General features: G+C 33.3%; 1 long non-coding RNA gene across 2 annotated transcripts in view; it reads right to left on the bottom strand.

Annotated features, from left to right (window-relative positions):
• Window positions 1-4215: 4215 nt before the first annotated feature.
• Window positions 4216-9620, bottom strand: part of LOC143042571 (uncharacterized) — a 38423-nt gene continuing 33018 nt past the window's right edge. The window contains exon 3 of one of the 2 annotated variants that reach the window (XR_012968052.1): window positions 4216-6262. This is a non-coding gene — a long non-coding RNA (uncharacterized LOC143042571). The remainder of the gene's footprint in view (window positions 6263-9620) is intronic. The other variant, XR_012968051.1, reaches the window with a different exon arrangement.

Raw genomic sequence — 9620 nt, 5'->3', positions numbered from 1 at the left:
ATATCAATTTCATTGACTTCAAAAACATAAGTGATTTTGTTAATTATGTAAAGAAAGTTGGTGCTATTGAGACTTGTTTTCAATAGTATTTTGAATGGAAGAAAATCAATGAACTTGGGAAATCTGTCTCAGATTATTGCAAGCTATGCGAAAAACTGCACAAACCGTACCAATCTCAGGTACACACGGACCTCGAGGGATGATTCAAAGGAGACACATGTACTGAATACAGCATAAGTCATACTTATTATTATTTCGAATAACAGTGGAGTAAACGTCAATGAGACAGCAACCAAAACAACACAAATATAAAAGCCGTTTAGAGGTCTATTGATCGATACGGAACATTTTGTTTCCTTTCCCTGTTCTGGTATTTCGAAATATAATTTGGTTGCAATGAACTAGTATTAACACCTAAGGGGCGATAATTCCTTAAATTGCTATCATTGTTACCAAAATTTGTCTCGATATTTCATGAATTACCTGACATGGAGATATAAGGACTTACCATTTCTAACTCAGGTTGGAGGTACCTTCCACATAGGATGGTATGAGTAATATCGAATCAGTTTTGACCCCCTCAAATCCGCAGGGCGCTAGGGCGCACATATATACGGGTATGTTCCGCCCCAAATAATGACGTCACCAGAAGTACGGATGATTCACGACGGATGCATGTTGACCATACTTGGATATGAATATATCAGTATGACGTAGAACCATACCAATTCGATGAATCAACCCGAATGCACGCCTACCACCTCAGGACGTGTCGACATTATAGGTACGTTCAATAAACAAGAGCATGTCCCTCAATTTGGATTATTCAATTAAAAAAAATCAAATTCAAAAATTTCAAAATTCTGTTTTTTAGGAATTTATTGTTACTTATTATACTTATACATGCATGTTTATTTTTTTGTAAATAAATGTGGACCTGTGAATTAATCTTTGTTTTTTATTGTCTTTTGGTGCATTATGCAAGACTTAGGTATCACTATCCAGAGATGGTGTAATCTTTTTGTATGAAGCTTTATATTTCAGAAGGTAGTAGACCTGGATGCTTTATATCTTGCATGCAGATAACTTGTTATGAATTTTACGTCTGTAATATTTTCATTGCCCTTTGCATCATGATTAAGTGACTATTTGAGAAAGAAAAAATTGTAATTGAATTTCTCACTTATCATAAGTAATATATTCAGTCCAAACACAATGAAAGCCCCAACTATGTAATGGCTTCCGAAGCTACACAAAAAACCTTACAAATATAGATTTATTTCATCTTCAAGCCATTGTTTCGCTACTAAATTGTCTATTCTACTTATTAGTACACTTGGTACAATAAAAAACCTGATAATAAATTGTTCAAATAAGGCCTTTGAAAATAGTGGAATTAATTACTTTTGGAGTGTCAAAACTCGTTGGAAGTACTTGATAAATTGCATGCATATATTGGTGATTTTGAATCTGTTCTAAGTTTTGATTTTTCTACCCTATATACCACTTTGCCTCATATTCTTATTTAGAAAAAATTAACTGGGCATTTAAAAAGTCAGAATGCGAGTACATATGTTTAAACTCTTTTAGGTCATTTTTTAGTAGCAGTAAACAAAAGAACTTGAAATTGGACATGCTTTGCTACTCTATATGCTCTTGAAATTTTACTTGATAACATCTTTGTTCGCTTTGGAGATTCCGTATATCGTCAAGTTATTGGAATTCCAATGGGGACTAACTGTGTACCACTTATTGCGGACATGTTTTTGTACTGTTATGAGTTACAATTGTTGACTAAAATTAGCAAAGACCCATCGAAACAACATTTGATACAAAAATTTAACAGTACTTTTAGATATTTGGATGATATATTGGCTCTCAATAATGACGACTTCAGTATGTACACTAAAGAAATTTATCCTGTTGAACTTACTTTAAATAATGCTAATACTATCTTATGGTTTTTATATATCTCAACATATACGATTCGCTCGTGTGTGTAACGACGTATTAGATTTTAGCGAGAGAAATTTTTGTATTACTGAAAATTTATCACACCAGGGTTTTCGATATCACACACTGGTCAAAACATTTACTAAATTTTATCATCGGTATAAGGAATTAATTCGTAAATATAACTCAACATGCAGACATCTTATACGTTCAAGTATTTCACATCCAATCTTTTATGGTAATATTCTTTACAAACTTTAAGCACAAAAATGTCAGTATTCACCTCAAAAGCTTTCAAAACTTTAAACAGACTTATTAAGAAGGGATATAGTTACGATACTGTTGTCAGGTCATTTATGATTGCATATTTTGGCTTTAGTATTGATTCACTTATAGGGTCTTTGCATCGGAACTAAACACATGTATTTAAAAAAAAAACAGTTGTTGGCTTGACACGGGTTATGTTCTTCTCATATATTTTAAGATAGTATGATACTAAACCTCTAACGGGAGGGATTATGCCTGATATTCATATGATGAAGACATAATCTTTCAATCAGTTTAATTGAGGCCTGGAGCTGGCATGTCAGTTAACTGCTAGTAGTCGTTTGTTATTTATGTATTATTGTCATTTTATTCATTTTCTTTTGTTACATCTTCTGACATCGGACTCGGACTTCTCTTGAACTGAATTTTATTGTGCGTATTGTTGTGCGTTTACTTTTCTACATTGGCTGGAGGTATAGGGGAAGGGTTGAGATCTCATTAACATGTTTAACCCCGCCTCAATTGTGCGCCTGTCACAAGTCAGGAGCTTCTGTCCTTTGTAAGTCTTGTATGATTTTTTATTTAAGTTTCTTGTGTATAATTCGGACTTAAGTATGACGTCCATTATCAATGTACTAGTATACATATTTTTAAGGGGCCAGCTGAATGACACCTACGGGTGCGGGAGTTTCTCGCTACATTGAAGACCCATTGATGGCCTTAAGCAGTTGTCTGCTCTATGGTCGGGTTGTTGTCGATTTGACACATTCCCCATTTCCTTTCTCAATTTTAGTATATGGGTTTCTTCCAGCATATACATGTCTATTAGAAAGTAGAGTTCACCTGACTCAATCTTATTTCATTGATCAGTGATCATGGTTAAAATTACATGATAAGGTCGGTTTGTAAAATACTTCAAGCAGAAGGTCAACTATATGTGGTGTATGGAATGTTTGTAATGGGTGCATGGTTGTCTAGGAGGTTTTATCTTACCTTGATCTCATTTTCATGGTTAATTGGTCAATGATAAGAATCTGTGCTTTAATCTGTTTTTTTCAAATACTATAAGTAAGAAGTTAACTATATTAGGTACACATGTCTGTGTATCAGGTATCATCTGACCATAACCTTATTTTCATGCTTGTTTTATTTGTCAATGTCAATTTTGTGTTTGGCCAGTTTTTCAATTACCATATGATAAGCAATAGGTCAACTTTATTTGGTGTTCTATACAAATTGTAAGGTGTATAAGTCTGTCTGACAGAATTTATCTGACCATGACCTTATTCTCATACCGTAGATCTGTCAAAGTCTATGCGATATGTTTAATAAAACCTTTATCTTCAAGACTTTCAACATGAAATCAATAGTCAGTAAAGCAGGCAAGACATTTCAGCATATGCAGCCTTTTTTTTATAATATGCATTAAAATGACAATGGGACATGTCAAGTGTGTTATTTTTTCTTCACCAACAATTAACAAAAGCTTAAGCAACTAAGCAGTACATGTGCTGAAAATCTTATTGTTTGAAGCAGTTGTTATTTTGCATGTCTTTAATAGGAAAGCCATATTTATAAAGTTACTGTTTACAATTTTTTTGGATTACTAAGGCTTTTCTACCTCAGTTTAGATCACCTTAGCTGTATTTGGTAAAACTTTAAGGAATTTTGGTTCTCAATGCTCTTCAACTTCGTACTTTATTTGGCCTTTTAACTTTTTTGGATTCGAGCGTCACTGATGAGTCTTTTGTAGACGAATCCCGCGTCTGGCGTATATACTAAATTTAGTCCTGGTATCTATGATGAGTTTATTTACAGTCCTTTCATTTGTTATATGAGGAAAATTTGATTACTTTAGGAACAACTTCACAGATCAAATGCTGGTAGTAGTCCAGGTCAAAGGATTTGAGGCTATTTCAAACACATAATTTCAAAAGCTTGAAAGCCTTTGCATATTGCGCAATTTGCTGCAATTTAGACTAAATAATATTAAGATGTTATATAGGATTTATTCTATAAAATATATTTGCAAATTTATAATAATAGCATAGAACAATGATACACAATACTTCAACAACACACATTTGATTCACATTTTACATTGAAGCTCACATCACGCTATATTTACATTCTCTGTAAAACATACTGAATATTACAACATTTTTTGAAAACAAATGTCACAGAAAACACTGGTTTTCCAAACATTCAGATTATTTTCAAACACCAACACTGATAGAATTTTATTATGGTTGGAATTTACTAAGGTATAACAAAAACAAAGAAATATTAAGTATGGTACAGCTTTTCATAGTTTATTGAATGATATAAAAATTCATGAAATTGTACTAATGGATCGTGGCACGAAGGACGAAAGATACCAAAGGAACAGTCAAACTCAGAAATCTAAAATAAACAGAAAACGCCATGGTTAAAAATGAATAAGACAAACAGACAAACAATAGTACACATGACAAAACATAGAAAACTAAAGAATACAACACGAACCTCACCAAAAACTAGAGGTGATCTCAGGTGCTCCGAAAGGGTAAGCAGATCCTGCTCCACATGTGGCACCCGTCGTGTTGCTTAAGTGATAACACATCCGGTAAATAGTCTAATCCGGAAGGTCACATTCATGAAAGGATAGGGGATTGTAGTTACGACGTAAGGCACATATCCAATGTCATTTGTGATATCATCGGCAAAAAATCTCAACAAACAAAAAAATAAAACAACATAACAATATTATCATAAAATTGAAATTAACAACCCTTGGGATATTTGCCAAGAAAGGATACAGCAAAGATTACACATTTTTACGCACGTTATTTAAAGAAAGGAATTCATAAAAATTGTTAAATTCTATAGCATATTTTCTGAAGTAAACTTAAATTCCAAGTAATTTACACTGTTCAACATTTCCTGATAACCTGGTTGAAGGTTAAAGTGCCTATTCTGTCAAACAGCACCCTGTTGAGATTCAAGCTGGAACACTGGAAACTTGGCAGAAATAACAATATAAAGCCGCTTAATACTGCTTATTTAACAAACTTTAGTATATATAAAAATGTTTCAAATCACGGAAGTAATTTCTTTTTTTGGGGTAAAAATCTATAACTGGAGATCATTAGACTCTTGGTGTTAAATGTCCATAGACCAAGAAAGCTTTTTGTGCTTACATGAAATCAGGTTTTAAATACCTATAAAGACATTCATTATTATGTATCAAATGCCCTTATAGAAATAATATTCTGTGCACTAAAATGATAATACTGTGGATTCGTTATTATTCATTGGATACTGTGGGTTTCGTGGTAACAGGTGAACCACAAATTCAAATGTTCAAATAATTACAAATTTTCTATAGGTTTTGTATGGAGAGATTGGAAAAACCCTGAAATCAAATATCGACAAAAATTGATAACCATGAAAATAAAACCACAGTAATAGATTTTGAAATTCCTAAATCTTAATTTTCAAATAACAATGCATAAAGTTACATACCATTTAAGTATCTGGACCATAATACAAATTGAAGTTTAATGTTTATATTTTGTATTTACAAATTAATTTTATATTTTGAAAATAAAAAAAAAAATAATCTAATTAACAGTTTTTAGGACAAATTAAATAAAAATATTACTGAGTATGAATTAATCTTAAAACTAGATAAAATTCTTTTAAAAAATCTAAAGAAATTTATCATGTGAAAAAGAAAATACAGTCAGGTGTGCATACAAAGCACAACCAAGTGTTTTAAATAATCATGTGGTCATTTAAGGTCCAGATATCTAAATGACAAAAATAATTCACATTACTAGCCAGTAAAATAATTGCACTTCAAAAATGGCATTTTTGACACAGTAGCTTGCATCATCTTCTTTCGTATTTCCAGCTGAACACCAGTTCCAATTTAAGAAAATGAAGTTTCCACATATCCTATTAACACATTCTTTTTTAATGAAGGTGAAGGACATCCACTTATCAGCTCTCCAATCTGTGTAGTACCTGATTCATTATATTTTTGTTCCACCTAAAAATACTAAGATTAAAATAAAAAGACTTTGAGATTCTTGCCTGATAACTACTAATTGTTTTTGCTCAAAGCACAAAAATTGAATACAAATCTTCCTATTTACTATTTTTGGTTTTGTTGACCTATATGTAGAGTTTGTTTTGTTGATCAGTTTTGTTGTTTAAAGTTTCTTTTTATCTTTTATAGTTTTTGCATAACACATATTAAACTCTAGGGTAAACATTTTCATTTAAGGGCATTAACTCGTATTAGTAGTAAACTGATCATTTCAGCAATTCTGACCCTTGTAGAAATTGTCTTGCTGATAAGCCTAGTAGTTTTAAAGGAGAATATGTTTTTTGTAAAAGTAAATAGAAGAAAACCATGACTTCAATGATGAAAGACACAAAGTGATGGGAATACTGTAAACCAACCTATTTTCACTGCTAATCATATCTATTTATTCTGGTAACATTTCGATGTAATGTCTCTGCCAAATGAAACAAAAATATCATATCTGGAAACCAGGAGGTTAACAAGCTAGCTATATAATAAAATCACATATGTTTGCAAATTAGGCGTGGTGTGCGTAACAGCTGAATTTACAAAGTGGAATAAAAGCTTTGAAAAAAATCAAATCAGGATTCACAATTATATTTAACATATTGTGTATCTACAAGCTAATGAAATTTCTGGTAATACATGTGTGTTATATTAAAGTAAAATTGCTGAACCGTATTTTTCCGATTTTGTTAACCTTACAATTTTAAGTCATAAACATTCATTTAATTAATAAGTTTATTCTACTTTTGCGGTTTTTTTTAACAGATTTCCAATAAAATGACAAACGCACGTTTCTCAACAAAATAATCTAACGGTATTTGTTACTGCCAACCAATGAGCTCAGCTATACAGCTTCACATTGCACCTAGTGGCGAAAAAAAGTATGCCGTAGACTATTTTTTTATTAACATTTCCGTAAGGGTGGGGTAGGGTGTCCGACTCCAACTTTGAACCAAATTTAAAAAAAATCTAAGCCGAACAACACCTGGATTTTTTTTCTCAAGTAGACCTTAGCTATTCAGCGTCGCATTGCATCTAGTGGCGAAAAAAGGATTGTCGTAGAATATTTTTTATTAACATTTCCGAAAGGGTGGGTTAGGGTGTCCGACCCCAACTTTGACCAAATTTAAAAGCAATCTAAGCCGAACAACACCCTGGTTTTTTTCTCAAGTAGACTTTAGCTATTCAGCTTCCCATGACACCTAGTGGCGAAAATGGTATTGCCGTAGAACATTTTTTTATTAACATTTCCGTAAGGGTGGGGTAAACTTATCGATCCTTTAAAGAAACTTATTCCAAAAGGTTACCAATTCAACACTGTTACTAGATCATTGAATATTGTTTTTCTTTGTATCAATATTGATTTTGTGTCTGGTATCAGTAAATTAAAAGCTAATAAAATGTTATTATTGTATACAAATACACATTCATGGATTGACAATCTGTAAATCAATTGGATGTTGAATGTTTACTAATAATTTGGTCTTGGCAGCATGATACTTTTATTAGCTGTAAGTTTTTTGTTTTTGTTTTTTTCATCATCATAGATACGCTAGACGCGCTTTTTGTATACAAAGTGACTTCTTAATCATCAAGTTTAAAATCAATTTGTAATCTAAGATGTAGATCTTCTTTTATTTATCCCACCTGGGCCGTTTTGTCGATAAAATATCTTAGCTTACCTTTCATGTGCACATAGTCCGGATACAAGTACTGCCATTAAGAATATTTTTGATTTAAATCTAAGTCGTGGGAAGGAGGTGTCCATTTTATCATACCTCGATATTGGATTTGTGATGAGATCTATCTTAGGTTTCCCCGTGTCTTTTGGTCAAAAACAAAGTAGACGTGTAGTATAGAATTGACAATTGCAAAAACATATCACCAGTTTTTAAAACATTAACCCACCCCTTACCCTTTCCCTTCCAATTAATAGACCAGTAACGAAAGAAAATATTACCTGATAGGAGAATGATGAAATAAAAAATAAATTAATAATTGACATTAACGTTGAAAGCTTACAGTAAGGAAGATTATATATACACCTGGAAAAAAGTATCGCCAAATATATAAGAAATAAAAAAAAAAATTTCAATTTTTTTTTTATTTTTCATTTTTATTTATCTGATAGAGTACACCTTTCCTACTTATTGCCCTTACATTCATTGTTTTGCACCCATGCATTTCCCCATGAGCTGTCCGTGAATGGCCGTCACTTAAAACTTTCAAAAGTCAAGTTTAAGGTACGGGTCAAAATGTATGCTGTGTGTTAGCTTGTTTGTGAAAAACTTATCAACAGTTGATGAAATGGGTCCTCCTCAACTTTCTATTGATGTTAGATGGCAAATTATTGGCATACGAGAAGCTAGAATATCGTTAAGGCAGATTGCCCGACGCGTGCACGTGGGCCACCACCATTCAACAATCAGCAGAATGGTAAGTAAACATCAATATACCAATTCTGTGAAGGACCTTCACAGATCTGGAAGACCTTCAGAAACTTCCGATCGTGAAAACAGAGCTTTTAGTCGAGTTATTCGAAGAAACTCCTTCATTACCAGTACAGTATTGAAAAGATAGTGGTTTCCACATTGTGCACTCTCCTCAAAAAACTTTGAGAAATCGACAAAAAAGGGCAGGATACCGTTCCCGAAGGCCCGGGAAAAGGCCATTTTAACGCAAAGACACAAAGCTGAACGATGACGGTGGTGTCGAGCCCGTCATTGCTGGAATTTGGTATCTTAAAGGAGGATGCATTGATTCGACGAAAGCAAATTTGTTTTGCATGTCTCGGATGGCCGAGTTTTAGTTTGGCGGCATCCAAATACAACATATGACGAAAGGAACATTGTTTAGACAGTCGCTTTTGGTGGTTGCTCCGTTATGGTGTGGGGATGCGTGTCTCTTGCCTGCAATCTGGACCTGTAACTGTTCGTGGTAACCTTAATGGGCAAAGATACCAGCAGCAAATCCTTGAGGCAAGTGTAGTACCGCATTTTGACAATCACCTGTTGAGGACAAGGCCCATTTTTATGATCGATAATGCACGACCGCATCGATCGCGGGCTGTACCATCGTATCTTCACGACGAGTCAGTGGAGACATTTCCCTGGCAGGCATGTAGCCCCGATTCGAAAATGACACCTGCTGTGCAAAATCTTACAGAATTAGAAAATGTACTGCACTATGAATTGCAACAGTTAATACAACAACAAATACGACGGTTATGTGGTGGTATTAGAAGACAGCTGGAAGCAGTGATCCGTGTGAACGGAATTTATACAAAATATTGAAATTTTCAGTTTAAATTGACAAAATGAAT

Source organism: Mytilus galloprovincialis, chromosome 1 (assembly GCF_965363235.1).
Source record: "Mytilus galloprovincialis chromosome 1, xbMytGall1.hap1.1, whole genome shotgun sequence".
NCBI lineage: Eukaryota > Metazoa > Mollusca > Bivalvia > Mytilida > Mytilidae > Mytilus > Mytilus galloprovincialis.
The sequence above is the reverse complement of the archived record's forward strand: the minus strand, read 5'-3'. Positions and strand labels throughout refer to the sequence as shown.